This window comes from Pelodiscus sinensis, chromosome 1, assembly GCF_052426305.1.
Source record: "Pelodiscus sinensis isolate ZL-2025 chromosome 1, ASM5242630v1, whole genome shotgun sequence".
NCBI lineage: Eukaryota > Metazoa > Chordata > Testudines > Trionychidae > Pelodiscus > Pelodiscus sinensis.
In genome coordinates this window covers 141,074,573-141,091,306 of record NC_143052.1, presented here as the reverse complement: position 1 = coordinate 141,091,306, position 16,734 = coordinate 141,074,573, and the positions used below count along the sequence as shown (strand labels likewise).

Sequence of the window (16,734 nt, the reverse complement as noted above, 5' to 3'; positions counted from 1 at the left end):
AGAGGCCCGTACGGCCACCAAGTGGTGGTCCAAGAAAGGGGCCGGCCAAATGCTGGAGGAGTGGGCCCGGAAGAGATGATGATGAGACAGATAAATGTAGTCCAACCGGGAGTAGAAAGACCAACGACCCACCACCTGGACGTAGGTAAACACCGTTTCCCCACCCAGGTGGAGGTCTTGCCAGACGTCCACCAGGGAGTGAGGGTCTATTATCTCCCTAAGGACATCCGTGGCAGCCTGGCACTACTCGAGCCCCGTATGGTCCCACTCCTCCAGGGTGCAGCTCAAGTCCCTGCCCAGGACCAGGCACTCGCAAGGATGCAAAGTACTGAGGAAGACAGACACCCGCTGATAGAAGCGGAGCCTCTCTGGGACGGACATCGGGGCGTAGATGTTGACAAGATTTAATATCAGCCCTTCTTTCCAAACCCGGAGATGCAGCAAGCGACCCTGCATGACCTCGGCAGTGCCCAGCACCTCAGGCTGCAGGTTCAGGGAGAACAGGGTAGCCACCCCGGCTTGACAGGCCGACAGGTGGCTAAAATAACCCCCCCCCCCACTCCAGCCGCCAGCTAGCCTCGGCAGCCGGAGCTGTGTGGGTCTCCTGTAGGAATACAACAGAGTACCCCCCCTTCCGGAGGAAGGAGAGTACCTGACACCTATGAAGACCTGACCCGCAGCCCTGGGTGTTCAGCATGGCAAAGATGAGCGGCGGTATCGAGAGGGCTGGGGAAGATCCTCATTGGCAGGAGTGCCAGCAGCCCCCATTGGGGCCTGCAACAAACCGTGACCGTACCCAAAAGTGAGCAGGGCGTCACGGAAGCTGCGGACCCGCTGGTAAGCCATGGCCTCCCACCGCCCGGTCCCTTTACCCTCCCACAAGAGGGTCCTTACCATTTGTAAGACGAGATGAAAATCTCCCCAGTGCTGAAGGGTGAGAGCGACTTTGTTCTTGGAGCCACGGATGTCTTCCACGAAAGCACGCATCTTGCCCTTCAGCACATCGGGCCCTCAAATGCCTTGGAGCCAAACCCCTTCATGAGCCCCGCAACCCATTGACACAGGGATGCAGGGTATCTGACGTCCCTGCTGGGAGGACAGTGGCGGATGGAGATCAACCCCAGATGTGCTGGGAGCAGGAGAAGCAAAAGCTGCCTCCTGGGGGCCAACACCTGGGCTAAACGTGGCAACCCCAGGGGTGGAAGTCTCAGAGTAAGGGGAAGAAAAGAGTTCAGGCAGGGGATCAGGAAAAGGAGGGTGGCGAGGAAGGCGAGTAGGGGGAGGAAGAGGTGAGGGATTAGGGAAAAGACAAGGACAGGGGGGAGGAGAAAGAGGGGTGGGAAACTCAATTGGGAGGGGGTTTGAACAGAGAGCAGGAGAAGGAGAAGGTTGAGAAGCCTCAGCAGAGGAGGCACCGGGATGCAGTGTCACCTCGCAGGGCAGAGCATCGGTGGCAGCGGTAGGGACAGTAATAGTCTCCCCAGCGCTGGGCTCCAGTGCCACAGAGAATGCAGCACCAGAGGCCTCAGCACCGGAGGTGAAGGATATTATTGGGAGCTCCCGCCCACTGAGAGCCTCAAGGGTTGCCGCAGCTGCGGCCGAAGTGCTGCCGATGGCCGCATCCTGGGGCAACTCAGAGGCAGGGAGAAGAGATAGCAGCGGCTCTGAAGGGGAAGGAGAGGTTGGTTGTTGTCCCTCCAGGACCTGATGATCCCCCTCTGAGGCAGGCGGGGTCAGCCCCAAAGCCTCCACCTTCTGAGAGATGGAGGTGAGCCTGCTTGCCCGCCACCAGGTGGTGATCTTTGTCAGTGGCAAGGTCAGTGGCCGCCCCCTCAGTGGAGGTGGGAACAGTGGGAGCATTCTCCATGGATGCCCCCTCTTGCAGGGACTCCTGCAACTGCCGTGGTCACCTTATAAGAACATAAGAACGGCCGTACTGGGTCAGACCAAAGGTCCTTCTAGCCCAGTATCCTGACAGTGGCCAGCACCAGGTGCCCCAGAGAGGGTGGACTGAAGACACGATCAAGCGATTTGTCTCCTGTCATCTCTCTCCAGCCTCTGACAAACAGAGGCCAAAGACACCATTTTATCCCCTGGCTAATAGCCTTTTATGGACCTAACCTCCATGAAATTATCTAGCTTCTCTTTAAACTCTGTTATAGTCCTAGCCTTCACAGCCTCCTCTGGCAAGGAGTTCCACAGGTTGACTACACGCTGTGTGAAGAAGAACTTTCTTTTATTAGTTTTAAACCTGCTACCCATTCATTTCATTTGGTGTCCTCTAGTTCTTCTATTTAGGGAACTAATAAATAACTTTTTTTTATCCACCCCCTCCACACCACTCATGATTTTATAGACCTCTATCATATCCCCCCTCAGTCTCCTCTTCTCTAAACTGAAAAGTCCCAGTCATTTTAACCTCTCCTCATATGGGACCCGTTCCAAACCCCTAATCATTTTAGTTGCCCTTTTCTGAACCCTTTCTAAGGCCAAAATATCTTTTTTGAGGTGAAGAGACCACATCTGTACACAGTATTCAAGATGTGGGCGTACCATAGTTTTATACAGGGGCAGTAAGATATTCTGGGTCTTATTTTCTATCCCTTTCCTAATAATTCCAAACATCCTATTTGCCTTTTTGACCACCGCTGCACTCTGTGTGGAAGTTTTCAGAGAACTGTCCACGATAACTCCAAGATCTTTCCTGATTTGTCGTAGCCAAATTAGCCCCCATCATACTGTACGTATAGTTGGGGTTATTTTTCCCAATGTGCATTACTTTACACTTATCCACATTAAATTTCATTTGCCATTTTGTTGCCCAATCCCTCAGTTTGGTGAGATCTTCTTGGAGTCCCTCACAGTCTGCTTCTGTCTTGACTATTCATGGTGCTGTGAAGCGTTCGCGGGCTCAGAGGGTGGAAATAGCTCCAGCGTCCACCCCCATAGGTACAGGGAGATTGTCCTCCCCCTCAGTGGATGGGGTGGAACACTAGGCACGCTTACGACGCCCCCCCCCCCATTGCAAGCTCCCATCCCTTGGAGGAAGAGGGCTGGGCCTGAATGGTAGCAGCAGCACCCACGCACTCGTCTGGGCCCTGGCGAGCCTGAGCAGGATTGACGACGGTCACGGTTGGAGGAGGGGCGACCCCAGGGTCCGGACCATCGGGGACACCGGCGATGGTACGGTCGGTGCCCTCCCAGGTGTCGGGAGTCCCAGGTGCCTCTCCAAACCAGGTCAGGGGGCAGTCCCTTCGTACGTGCCCCATCGCTTGACAGAGTCAACACTGGGCCCCCCCTACAGTGTAGTACACCCAGTACCGGGCCCCTTGATAGGGCAACAGAAATGACCCTTCTAGGGCTTCTCTGCCACGTCCCGCCGGCAGTAGTTGGATTTGTACCTGCTGGAGAAAGGAAAGGACGTGGCAGAGGGCAGGGTCTTTACAGCTCAGAGGAAGGGGACTCAGGACTGACAGAGGCCTCCCCAGGGTGGAGAGGAAATGCAGTAGGGTGGCATTGGGGAGGAAGGGAGGACAAAACCACCCGTACGCCCAGGTCCTCCAAAGGCTCGAGGGGAACGTGGACTTCCTCCACCGCCAAACCCCTTTCTACTGCCTGCTGGGCGGTGGCCATGGACGCCACGAAGAATACCACCTTCCCGAACATCTTAGAGGCTGCCACCACTGCTGTGGGCCCCACCATGCGTGTCAATGCCCGCACATAGGTCTTCTGGTGGCGGCCTTGCCCCACGTGGAGACAACGGACCCCGTGCCTCCTGGACAGGGTGGGAAAGGAGCCACGGCCGCTGGGGATGATATTCCGGGAGGTGGCTTGAGAGGCGACAGGTGTGTGTGTGTGGGTGGAGGGGGGTGGCGGCTACCTGGGCATATGCTCTGGGGCTCGGGACACCGTTGCTCCCAGAGCTGGTGGAAGGAACAGGGGAGTGGGAAGGAAGGAGGGCTGCAGCCAGCACGTGGGTCGCGGCCGGGGAGCAAGCCCTCGCCACAGGAGGCTTTGCCTTCCATGTGGGGCTCTTGCCCTTCTTGATCCCCAGACCCTTCCTACCCTTCAGGGGAGGTTCTCCAGAGGTGACTAAAGGCGCTGCGGCAGAAGCGGTTGTGGCCCCGGGGTCCTTGTCCATGTCCGCCCCCTTTACTGTAGTGACGGGGGGGCCCGGCAGCCTCAGAGGAGTTGTTGTTTTTGAGGGGGGGAGAAGGAGGTTCGGCAGGGGTGTCGCTGGACAACCCCTCCATTGTGGTCATGAGTAGGGAGGAAAAGTCAAAACAAACAATTAGGGGAGAACTAAAAACACCAGGGGAGGGAACAGGGAGGAAGGAGATTTACCACTCCCCCCACTAGGCTGGAAGTGGGGTGGGAGAGTGATAATTCAGAAAAGGGAAGGGGAGCACAGAATGGAAAGAGCAGCTTCTCCGGCTGCACTGGGGAAATGAGGGGTGAATAATCATTTAAAGGACACAGGGACAAGTAAAACTGTGTGTGGGGGAAGAGTAACTAAAAAGGAGGGGGAAGCTCAAACACCTAACAAAGGAAAGTAGGGGGACATTGGCACCGAAAAGGGTGTGTAAGCGGGGGAATGGTCCCGCTATTGTGGGGAACTTTCCTGGCTTCTATACCACCCCGGTGAAATGGACCAGCAAAAGGATCTGAGTCCCCACTCCCACTTCCTTTACACCATGGCTCCCTGATCCCGAGGGCTCCCCTTCCACTCTCCTGAGTAGCAGAGTCCTCGAAACCCCAACAAGGCTGGGCCCAGGTTTTCTGGGGCTTAATCCCCGACCTTGTAGTCACTAGGGGCAGGAGTTAGGGTGTCCCCACTCCAAGGTGCTCTCTTTACACTGAATGCTTTCTTGTCCCAGTGATCACTTCATAAGGTTCAAAGCAAATACAATTTATTAAACAACTACTGATTAAAGAGAAAAGAATAAGAAAAAAAATGAGAATGGTTAAATGAGAACACACAGCCCTGCTCTGTAGCACGGGGACATCAACACAGCAGTCTGCAGAGTGTAAGGACAGTTCAGTCTCCTCCTTAGAGACCCCGGATGTGCTGCAGGGGGCTGCAGGCTGGACACGCTTGCTCTGGCAGTGACCACACAGCCTCAAGCTCTAAGTGGCCAGACCCCTCTCCCAGTCTGGCCTGCTGGGCCTCTTGGCTGGTGATATCTCCCTGCCCAGAGCCTCTCCCCACACTTTGCAGTTCCCAGCTGCTCACCACACCCAGCTGTAGGCTGTACTGCCTTGTCAGTCTCCAGCTCCTTGCGTTGCTTCTCTGTCCCTTTTGGCTTCTCTGAGCACTGCCAGTCTGCTGCTCAACACAGGGTCTGTGTTTCTTGAGCTGTGTGTGCCTGGCTCTATTGCTGCAAAACTGTCTCTCCACACAGCTTGCACTCCTTGGGCTGTCTGTGTCTGGCTCTATCGCTGCAGGACTTCTTCTGCACACAGCTTGCACTGCTCTTAGCAGTCTCTCAGCTCTCTCCTTGCTCAGAGAGACCCAGAACAATCCCAGCTCACAGAGAGGACGGGGCCTGGCCTCTCACTTTCCTCACTGGCCTGTCCAACCTGTCAATCAGGCTGAGCTGGAATGTTTGCGGCTTTCCATTGTCTCTGGGGTCTGTCGGTCTCATGGACCCTTCCCCTTTTGATACTGCAAGCTGGCAAACCAAAAACTCCCACAGAGTTTTAGTAAGGGGCTAGCAGTCCCCTTACAGGTGAATAGGGCAAGCAGTGGAGAGGGAAGGCAGACAGTGGAAAGATGCCTGTTCAAGGGTGGGAAGAGGGAGGAGACACTGCTGGGGGAAAGGGAAACAGTGTACCCACAGGCACCTGAGCAACAGGCCCACAGTACCTGCTGCAATGCCCAGAAGAGCGGAGAAGGGCAAGGAGAGAAGCAGTGGGACCGAGAGTGGAAAGGCCCCTACAGCAACTGGGGCTTTGTAGCCAGACAGGAACCCCCTTGTAACATCCATTTTTGCTTGCCTGGAGCATACAGGGCACACAGAGCAGAAGGCCCAGGCTGTGTGACCGTGAATGGCTGTAAACAGAGATACGCCAATTGCTGACCAAGAGGCTGCCAAGGAGTGCCCTTGACTGAAACCCATATTGATACGAACACACATCCATCCGCGGGGGGAGGAATCTCTCGCCCAGTAAAAAATGTCTAGTACTCACAATTTAGTTATCTCTCTTGCAAGTGTAAATTAACTTGAAACTTGCTTGTAAGAACTGGCGCCACAAAACGGACCAGTACAATTCGGCATCTTAGATAAGAAAGAGAATACGGGCCCCCAGGGGTATAAAGATAGGTCCAGCAGCGCATTTTCTCTGAGTGTCAATCTACCATCTATCTGCTGGTCGGGTTTGGTGTTTGATCTCCCGAGGTTCCAAGGGGACGCCCACCTCGTATTCGTCTTTCCTAGGAATTGAGAGACCGGCCCTGGCCTGACACGCTGGAGTCGAGAGGCACAGAAAGGGGTAAAAATTGTACCTGGATGTGGTCCTTTGTTTAAGTATATATACACATAGACTTAGAGCTCTTTAAAGATTAAGCTGTCACTTGGTACCATTATTTCTATTTTCTATCTTTATTTTCTTTGTAACCATTTTTAAAATCTGTATTTGTTAGCATTTAAGAAATAGAGCAATAGCCATTGTAACCATATGCTTTTATAAGTCTTTTAATAAACCTGTAACTGTTTAAGCTTTAACCTGACTCCTTCAGTTGCTGTAACAGAACCAAGCACAATTTAAAAGAACTTCAGCCGGTCATAAAGGGACAGACATAGGGAGAGCTTGGGCATTTGGATCTGTGTCACTCCCAGGTGACAAGATCCGTTGGGGCACCTTTTCAGCCTTTCCTAGGCTGCCCTCTGCGAAGGAACCCCTGTGTTCTAGCAGCTAAAATCTAAGGTGTAACAAGCTCTTCCTATATAACGGGGCGTCTGTTGGCCTGCTGGCCACCCTCTGCGATGGGACCCCGGTCCTAGCAGTAAAGACACGGACGTTAAACCTTTTCTCGGAAGCATACACACACACACTGCCCTGACCGTCGGCTGACAGGCTTCGAGAGGGAGCAGTAGGAGAAGCGTGAGGGCTGATGAACCAGGGGAGGTAAACTGCCCTCTGCCCTGAACACCCCAAAAGAGCTGCACCAGCCCCAACTCAGGAGCCCTGACAGAAAGGGCCCCTAATCGCCCCTCCCCAGCACCAAGCAGGCTGTGGGGAGAAAGAAACCCCAGGGGCTGCTTTAAAGCAGCCCCCTTACCATCTCTTCTTTGGGGAGAGCAGCAGCAGCAGGAAAGGTGAAGGTCAGGCTTGCCAAGGTGGAGAGAAATAGGGTCAAAATAGACCCCCCAAGAAAACAGGAAAGTGGGAGGGGGGCTCCCCCACCACACCCAAAGGCAGGGCAGCAGAGACCCCCCACCTTCCTGCACCCAACAACCTCAGCAAATAGCTGAGGTGAAGGGGGGAAATGCTGCCTACAAAAAAGCAGATGGAAAAAGGGGCCTGGCCAGGGCCCAGTTGCCACAACAACAGCAGCCCCCCTCCACAGACACCCCCTTCCAAAAAGGAAGAAGGGTGTAGGAGGAAGTGCAGCACCCTAAGAACAGAGTGCTGCAGGTATACGGGGAGCTGGATCAACAGTTTTCTATTTCCTGAAGAAATTCTCAGAGTTTGCTGCCACATAATTAAGGCAGAGAGACACCTGAGGCTAGTTAATAGCTGGCCTGAAGGAGAAGGGTAATCAGACACCTGCAGCCAGTTAAAGCCAGGGGAGCTGCTAGAAAAGGTTTCCCCCCAGATAAGGAAGGGGAAAAGGAGAAGAGGGATTGATTGAGAGGAGGAAGTGTGTTTGTGGAGAAGGGAAAGATTCAGTCCAGTACCAAAGGATTTAAAAATAAGGCAAGAAAGATAAAGAGGGGTTAGATAAAATGAAGGAAAAGAAGAAAAACTGTAAAGAGTTAGGCTGTGTCTACATTGGCGTGATCTTGCGCAGAAGCATCTGCTCTTGTGCAAAAACTTGCCGCCTGTCTACACTGGCTACGAGTTCTTGCGCAAGAACACTGACGTTCTAATGTAAGAAATCAGGGCTTCTTGCACAAGAACTATGATGCGCCCACTCAGGAAGAAGCCCTTTTGCACAACTGTTCTAGCACAAGAGGCCAGTGTAGACAGGCAACCAAGAGATTTTGCGCAAGAGCCATCCAAATGGAAAAAAGCCCTAGTGGCCGTTTGGATGTTCCGTACGCGCAGGCAGCTCTGGACTTCCTGGTAGCCTGAGCCCCCTTAAAGGTACATGCAGCCTGCAGAGGCCATGTGGCAGAAGCACCTCTGCCACTGAGCTCTGCCGTGGGACTCTGCTCTCTTCAGACACCCAGCACCATCCAGAATGGCTGCTTCGGGGGGGAGCAGCAACCGGCACCCCCAGTGCAGGAGGCCCTAAGGGGCACAAAGTGGTGCACCCCTTCCTGGTCCCCAGGGGAAATTGAGGCCCTTCTGGACCTCTGGGATGAGGAAGAGGCCCTCCACGACCCCATTGCAGAAATGTGGACATTTTCCGCCACAGGGCCCAGGCACTCTCTGACCAGGGCTGTCCAGCCCGGGCCCTCGAACAGGTCCGGGCTAAAGTCAAGGAGCTGCACCTGGGCTATATCTGGGCCAGCGAGGGCCAGGGGGCAGGAGCTGACAGCTGCCCCCATTACCAACAAGTCCATGGCATCCTGTGCAAGGCGGCACCCCAGGGACACTCGGTGCCAGTTGACACCAGCAGGTGCTCCCCCTCCCCCACCCCCACTCCATCACCAGGCCCAGCGAGGCGGGGAATGCTGCAGAGCTGCCCACTGGGTTGGAGGATGAATAGGAGGACCAGGGCAGCACTGTGACCCTGCAACTAGAAGTCCTGTCAGGCAGCCCAGATGTCTCCTGAGCATCGTTGGAGGCCAGGGAAGGATCCACTGGTGAGTGTTGCACTTTGCACTCACAAGGGCTGGGGGGAGCCAGGCCCCTGGGGGGCGGAAGGGGGCATGCTGTATACCATACCAGTATGCAGCATGTACAGTACAACCATGTGCAGCCTGGTGATCTAGCAGCATGTGGGTGCAGCAGGCAGCTCCAGGGCACGTCTGGGACCATGCTGCTCACACACATCCGGACCGGGGGGAAGGGTGGATGCCGGCTGGAAGCAGCCAGGGCCCCAGGCTAGAGCCCACACCTCCTGAAGGGTGCAGCACACAGACAGCACACTGTTCATGCCTGGCTGTGTGACACAGTCAGCTGCTCCTGGGAAAACCACAGTGACACGGCCATGCTCACAGGGCTCCCACTGAGGCCCTCGCCTGCTCCCGGTGCCTTGGTTGGCCCCCCCGAGGGAAGTCCCCACTGCGGCCACACATGTCCCTGGGCTACGTGTGTGAGGGTTAGTGGGAGGGGGAAGGGAGAAGCACTCGAGCCGGCCCTAGGGCCACCTGAGTTTCACTGCAAGGATGGTACACTCCTCAGTCACCTCTGGTTCCGTCCAGGAGACATCCACGTGATGGGGATCTGAGAGCCCAGACCACGTCTGCCAGATGTGCTCCCAGGCACTGTGTGAAGATTCATCTTGCTCCCTGTCAAACACTATTGATTAGCCCAAAGGCTCACAGACTCCCCTGGCAGGGAGTTCCACCGGTTAACACAACACACGCCCCCCCCCCCCCCCCTTCCTCCCCCATCCAAGGGGCCAGGACACAGACTGGTGGAGCACCCTACTCCGGGTGTGGTCCTGAATGCAAACATACAACCCGGGGGGAATGAGTGGGCCCAAGCCACAGTACTGTGGTGTCACTTGGGCTCAGGGGCGTAGGGCATGGGTTGTGAGGACAGTGGCCGGGTTGTCTGACTGACCCATCCTTTCTTCTGTTCCCTGCAGCTGGATCAAGCAGGAGTGGGGGACCCTCCAGCCCTGCAGCAGCCATCGCACGCTGGGTGGATGCTGACCTGGAGTGGCACCAGCAGGCCTGGGGCCACTTCCAGGCTCAGTGTGAGTGCATCGGTGATGCCATCACTGCCCTCACTGCACACATCGGGCATGCTGTGCACTATGGCATGGCATTGTCCCGTGCACTTGCCATCCCTCCCGTGCCAATGCCCGTGCCCCTCCTGATGCCCCTCCTGATGCCCCTCCTGCTCCCGCCCTGCCCCCTCCTGCTGCCCCCCCTCCTGCCCACCTTCCTGTGCTGCCTGCCCCGATGTGGCCTGAACTGCATGTAGTGGTCTGCCCCCGCAGAGGCGGTCGCAGGGGTCACTCCTCCCAGCAGTAGTTCCCTCCTCCCCCTCATAGTTCAGAGCCCCCTCGTTCCTCCCACCCTACATCCCCACTGGAAATAAAAAGTTCAATACATTGTTTTTAAAAAAAACCTGTGTTTATTGGGAGGTAAGGGGAGGGGAGGAGGGAAGGGTTGGGGATGGGAAGGAGATGTAAAGGGAGAAAGAGGCGACCCTACTGTGGGGCCTGGGAGAACATCGCTGTCAGAGCCTCCCAGATGCGCGCCCCATCATGGTGCGCCTAGTGGATGGCAGCTGTGCGGGGCTGTTTGAAGGCCTGGCCCTCACCTGCCATCCTCCCCCTTCTGCTCCATGATGTTGTGGCGCACACAGCATGCAGCCACTACCCCGGGGATGTTCTGCTCGCCCATCTCAAGATGGGTGAGCAAACAGTGAAACCAGGCTTTCAGACGGCCGAAGGCACACTCCACCTGGTTGCAGGCCCAGCTGAGGTAGTCATTAAACCGTGCCCAGTTGTACTCTGTCCTCCCCATGTGGGTATCGGCACTAAATTTACCAACAGTAAATTCCCACTGGGGGAAGAAAGTCCCCGCCTCCAGCCTGCCAAACAGGTCAGAGTGTCGGAGAATGCGGGCGTCGTGTGCCCTGCCAGACCAGCCTGCATAAATGTCCATGAAGCGGCCACGGTGGTCCACGAGAGGATTGATGGACTATGATGGAGAAGTACCCCTTGCGGTTTATGAAATGGGCCGCTTGATACTCTGGGGCATGGAGGGGATGTGGGTTGCATCCAGGGCTCCCCCACAGTTGGGGAACCCCAAGGCAGCGAAGCCGACCACCATAGCCTCCAGGTCCCGCAGGCGGATGACTTGCTGGAGCAGGACGTCGTTGATGGCATGGATGACCTGCAGATGGGTGCACAGAAATACAGGGGAATGCATCATATAATGCAGGCTGAGTGCATTGTCCCTTAGGGGATTCCCCCCCCCCTGTGATGCCCTCTGTCCTTACACACACCAGGCTCCCCACCCCACCAGCAGGCCTGTGCAAGGGAGGGATGGCCCAAACCCCTGAGTGACGGAGCATTCCCCATCTCTCCAGCCTGGAGTCTTGCCTGCCCCTGGACATGGAGTGCAGCACCCTACTCCCTCCCCCCCAGGACTTACTTGCATGACGATGGTACCGACGGTCGATCTGCCCACCCCAAACTGGTGTGCCACTGATCAGTAGCTGTCCGGGGTGGCCAGTTTCCATATGGCAATAGTGACCCTCTTGTCCACGGGGATGGGTGCCCGCAGCCGGGTGGTGCTTCTCTGGAGCACAGGGGCGATCCAGGCACACAGCTCCATGAACGTCTGCTTTTGCATCCGAAAGTTCCGGAGCCATTGCTGGTCGTCCCATTGCCCCAGGACCAGCCAGTCCCATCAGTCAGTACTGGTGTCCAGTCTCCACAAGGACCTCTCCACAGTGGGGTGGGGATGCCACAGGGATGCCACCGCCTCCCTGGTGAGGGAATCCAGAGCTACCCGCACTTCAAGGTCCTGGACGACGAGTGCAGCAGCTGCAGGCACTCCAAAATGGCTGGAAGGGGCCAGAGCAGGTACAAGGCCACCCCTGGCTCCATGGCACAACAAAAGAGCTGAGGTCAAAAAAATCAGCAAATGACACTAAGGCACAAGCTGTGGTGTCCAAGAAGGCAGAGGGCAACCACAACTAGAACTGCTAAGGCTGACAGTCCCTGCAGGAGGTACCCGCTTGTGCAAGAAGTCTTGCGCAAGAAAACGTCCATACTGCCGTGTGCGAGATGTGCTTTTGCGCAAGAGCGCCCATGGCAATGTGGACGCTCTCTTGTGCAAGAAAGCTCTGATGGCCCTGCTGAACGACCACACTGTCCTCTTGTGCAAGAGCTCCTGCGCAAGAGTTCTTACACCTGATAAAAAAGAGCGTGGCTCTTGTGCAAGAAGCCCTCTCTTACCATGCCTTACTGTAAATTTCCTTGCGCAAGAGCGGGCGGGCAGTGTGGACACTCTGCAGATTCTTGCGCAAGAATGGCTATACTTGCACAAGAAGCCGTGAGTGTAGACATAGCCTTAGAGGGAGAGAACCACTGAGAAACAGAAAATGGAGAGGACAGGATATCCCTGACAGATCTGCTGGGTCTGTAGCCTGAACAGACAGGGCATGTACTAGTAGTCCCTCAGCTGGGATTCACTCATGAGTCTCAGTCTCAAGTGGCTGATTTTACCCACAAGTCTCTGCTGCTTGGTGACTTACTTTGTTCCTCTCAGTGTCTCAAAGCAGAATCTCCTGGAAACAGGGGTCCAGGCCCCTTTCTTTTGGTTGATACCTTCCGTCCATTGGCCATAGACACTCTGGGCTAGAGCACCTGTGAGGAAAAATTAGCGGGTATTCAGCACTCACTGGCAGCCCAGCTCCCCTCTCCCACTAGAACCGCTCACCCACTTGCAGCCCTGCTGATCAATTCCTCTCCCTCACAGCTACCGCAAACAGCTTTTTCACAGTGTTACAGATGTCTGGGAGTGAGGGGTGGAGCAGAGGCACAGCATGCTCAGGGAAGGTTGTGGAGGTGGGGTGGAAGTGAGAGCTTGCAGAAAGGGATGGAATGGAGGAGAGTTGGGAAGAGGCAGGGTGGGTGCATGGGTTTGGAGAAAGCAGCAGAGTGAGACAGCAGCACCCCCCTGCCCAGGTAGAGGGAAAGTCAGTACCTGTATCTCCTGCCACTTTCATAAGAATGAGGTTTTCTCCTGAGAAGTGATGATGAGGAAGACCCCTTCAGAGGACAGCACACTTGTTTCTGCATAGCAGACCACAGACCCTAGGTACAGACATGGCCTTGACACTCAGCAAATACACCCAATTTCAGTGCAGGCTCCATAGGGTTTAACTGAGATTTTCATATTGCAGCTGATTTTTGGGCTGTCTCTCAGGGTATGTTTATGAGTGAAGTCAGCATGTGGAGAGGGCAGTAAACAGCCTAGGGAGTGTCAATGTAACACACTGCTTAGGGTATGTGATCACAGCTCCCCTTAGCGACAGGTGGCAGAGCTGATGTGTGAGTAGGAAAGACAGAATCCGTGTGACCAGAGAGCAGGTGTGTCCTGTGCGGTTGAGTTTTGTTCAGAGATAGGAGATGTGCAACAGGGACTGCTGTTGCTGGAACGTTAATGGTGCTCCTGGCATTGACAAAGGCATCTCCCTTCACGGTCTCTCTATTATTGGTGTTTGCCCATCTCTCTCCTGCTGGATAACTGACCAGTTCCCCCAAATCTGTTGGATTCAAACTCCTAGTGCAGAGCTATGGTTACCCCAGGGGAAGAGATGGCTCTGGACCAGAGGAGGTTTTTGTGTCCGTCTCCACTCTGCTCTCTCACTGTGCCCTTTGCTGCAAGTGCAATAGATGGTCTGGGACTGAGTCACGTTCTGCATCTTCAATATGAACTGTGTGTTATTGACACGCTCAGACTGATAGGAAATTTCCATCCAAGACGTATTTTCCGGGTCACCTTTGCTTCCCGATTGCACCAGGAAGTGCAGCTTGCCTTGGGCATCTTGCAGGTACCAGCTCATCCAGGGGTAGTTTGTGTCCTTCAAGGTGCAGATCACTGACTGTGACTCTCCTGGCTGCAGCATTAGATACGGGGGTGACTGCTCCACTAGCCTGCTCTCTGCACCTGGAAGATAAAGGGAGGATATCCCGTAGGATGAGAGATCTCTCCAGGGAGCCTGGCCCCACCAGGATCGCTGCTACAGGAAACCTCAGGCTCACCTGAGGGGGCAGTGGCCAGTAGCCCCATTAGCAGAGAGAGGAGCTGCAGCAGCTCCATGTCCCCTTCAGCATCTGCTCAAGAAAGTGCATGTATGTGTGCTTGCATAGCCCAGTGGAGAGGCGGGATGAGACTCACACATCCCTTTTATGTAGGAAAGAGGTGTGGCCAAAGGTAGCAGTGTTGATAAATCCACTTTGTTGGTGTGATACTGCAGACTAAGGGGAGTAGCTCTGTGTACCTGGGCAGTACAAAAACACTTGAGAAAACATGTGATACTCAGGCCCATCCCACCCGTAGAGAATGGTGACAGGTTTGTGTGTGCATGTGCACAAACACACATATGTGCATTCCTGTGTAACCCTCAAGGAGATTACTTGGATTCCCAGGGCCTTGTCTGCTGGCAGCTCAGGGAGAGGCTCTGAGTTTGCCTTGGCTCCCCCTCCCTACCAGGGCCAGAGTCTGCCTGGCAACCCGTAGGGCAGGGGTGTCCAAACTTTTTTCAAAGAGGGCCAGATTTGAAGAAGTGAACATGCGTGAGGGCCGGGTCGGAGGCGGGCGGAGAGCACAGGGCACACCGGCCTCACGGCGGCCCGGGGGCAGGGCGAACCCGCAGCCGAGCGGGGGAGCGGGGCTGCGGATATGCCCTACAGGGCAGGCTCTAGGACCGCGGAGGCCATGGGCGGCGGCGCGGCCGGAAGCGGCGCGCTGGGCACGCCAGTTCAAAAGAGCGCCGGGGAGCCAGGAGAGGGGGAGGAAGCGGGGGCCGTATTAAATCGGAACACGGGCCGCAATTGGCCCGCGGGCCGGACTTTGAACATGCTTGCCATAGGGAGTGAGATGCCCCTCCCAGGGTATGTCTACACTACCCTCCTAGTTCGAACTAGGAGGGTAATGTATGCATACCGCACTTGCTAATGAAGCCCGGGATTTGAATTTCCCGGGCTTCATTAGCATAAGCGGGGAGCCGCCATTTTTAAATCCCCGCTGCTTCGAACCCCGTGTAGCGCGGCTACACGGGGCTCGAACTAGGTAGTTCGGACTAGGGTGCCTATTCCGAACTACCGGTACACCTCGTTTCACGAGGAGTAACGGTAGTTCGGAATAGGACCCTAGTCCGAACTACCTAGTTCGAGCCCCGTGTAGCCGCGCTACACGGGGTTCGAAGCAGCGGGGATTTAAAAATGGCGGCTCCCCGCTTATGCTAATGAAGCCCGGGAAATTCAAATCCCGGGCTTCATTAGCAAGTGCGGTATGCATACATTACCCCGCTAGTTCGAACTAGCGGGGTAGTGTAGACATACCCCCAGGGAGTTCAGGAAGGGGAAGGAGAGGCCATTGTTGAGGGAAGTCTGGAGACAGCAGGACAAGGGGAGGACTGGTTGTGTGGGAGCTAGTAAGCCCCAGGCCTGCATGCAGGGTTCCCCCTGAGAACTAGCCTCTAGGGACCTGATGGCAGGATCCCTCCGCTGGGTTTTATGTCTCCACTGTTGATTCCCAGTTTGTGGAGTTTGCTGGGAGGCTTCCCCAACCAGGCTGAGTTGGCTCTCCAGCTCCCTGGGTGAGACCAGTGACTGCATTGTCAGCTCGGCTTGATCTGCTAGTTCAGGGCTGCTGCCTGCTGTGTGGGTCTGAATGCTGGGCTAGGAGGTTATAGTTTGAATTTTGGTGCAGTTGTGTGGCCTGCACCTTGAGCCCGGCACCCCTTCACGGTGAGAGGAAATTCTGGGACCGAATCAGCCTGATTCCTGCTTGAAGAGGATCCCTGCGAGAAGAGAGCAGCCCCTCTGCAGTGACTGAGTCATCTCTCAACCTGAGGCTCATTCATGGAGTGTGTGAGTGCACCAATTTTTAGTTAGTCAGGCAGGGAATCTGTTTGGGGATTTTATTACCTGCTGCATATTAAACCTGTGGAGGGATTTACTGCCTTCTCCCATGTGTGAGTCCTTTGGGCTGTACTGGACCTAGTCAGCTCCACTGCTAAACCACTGCAGAGAAGGATTTTGTGATCAAAAGTCATAAAGGGCCCCAACAAAGTACGCGTATCAACGGGACACTGATCTTACAGTTGCTGGGCACCGGTGACCCTAAAAATAGTGTTTTACCCTGTTCTGTTATATTTGTCTCCTGTTTAATATAATTGTGTTTATTATAGTGTAGGGCTACGTCTACACTGGCCCCTTTTCCGGAAGGGGCATGTTAATTTCACCTATCGTAGTAGGGAAATCCGCGGGGGATTGAAATATCCCCCGCGGCATTTAAATAAAAATGTCCGCCGCTTTTTTCCGGCTTTTTAAAAAGCCGGAAAAGAGCGTCTACACTGGCCCCGATCCTCCGGAAAAAGCACCCTTTTCCGGAGGCTCTTATTCCTACTTCAAAGTAGGAATAAGAGCCTCCGGAAAAGGGCGCTTTTTCCGGAGGATCGGGGCCAGTGTAGACGCTCTTTTCCGGCTTTTTTAAAAGCCGGAAAAAAGCGGCGGACATTTTTATTTAAATGCCGCGGGGGATATTTCAATCCCCCGCGGATTTCCCTACTACGATAGGTGAAATTAACATGCCCCTTCCGGAAAAGGGGCCAGTGTAGACGAGCCCTAGGTGTTTGTGCTATTTTCTGGGAGTCTCCAACTATCTGGCAAATACGTGGGGATTACCCTGGGCTAGAATTTTC

At 55.1% G+C, this 16,734-nt stretch overlaps 1 long non-coding RNA gene across 1 annotated transcript; it reads right to left on the bottom strand.

Annotated features, from left to right (window-relative positions):
* Positions 1-13,678: 13,678 nt before the first annotated feature.
* LOC142819029 (uncharacterized) lies at positions 13,679-14,241 on the bottom strand. The gene is made up of 2 exons (XR_012896710.1): positions 14,069-14,241; positions 13,679-13,973 (listed from the first exon to the last, which is right to left on the bottom strand). It is a non-coding gene; the product is annotated as an uncharacterized LOC142819029 (long non-coding RNA).
* Between the last annotated feature and the right edge of the window lie 2,493 nt (positions 14,242-16,734).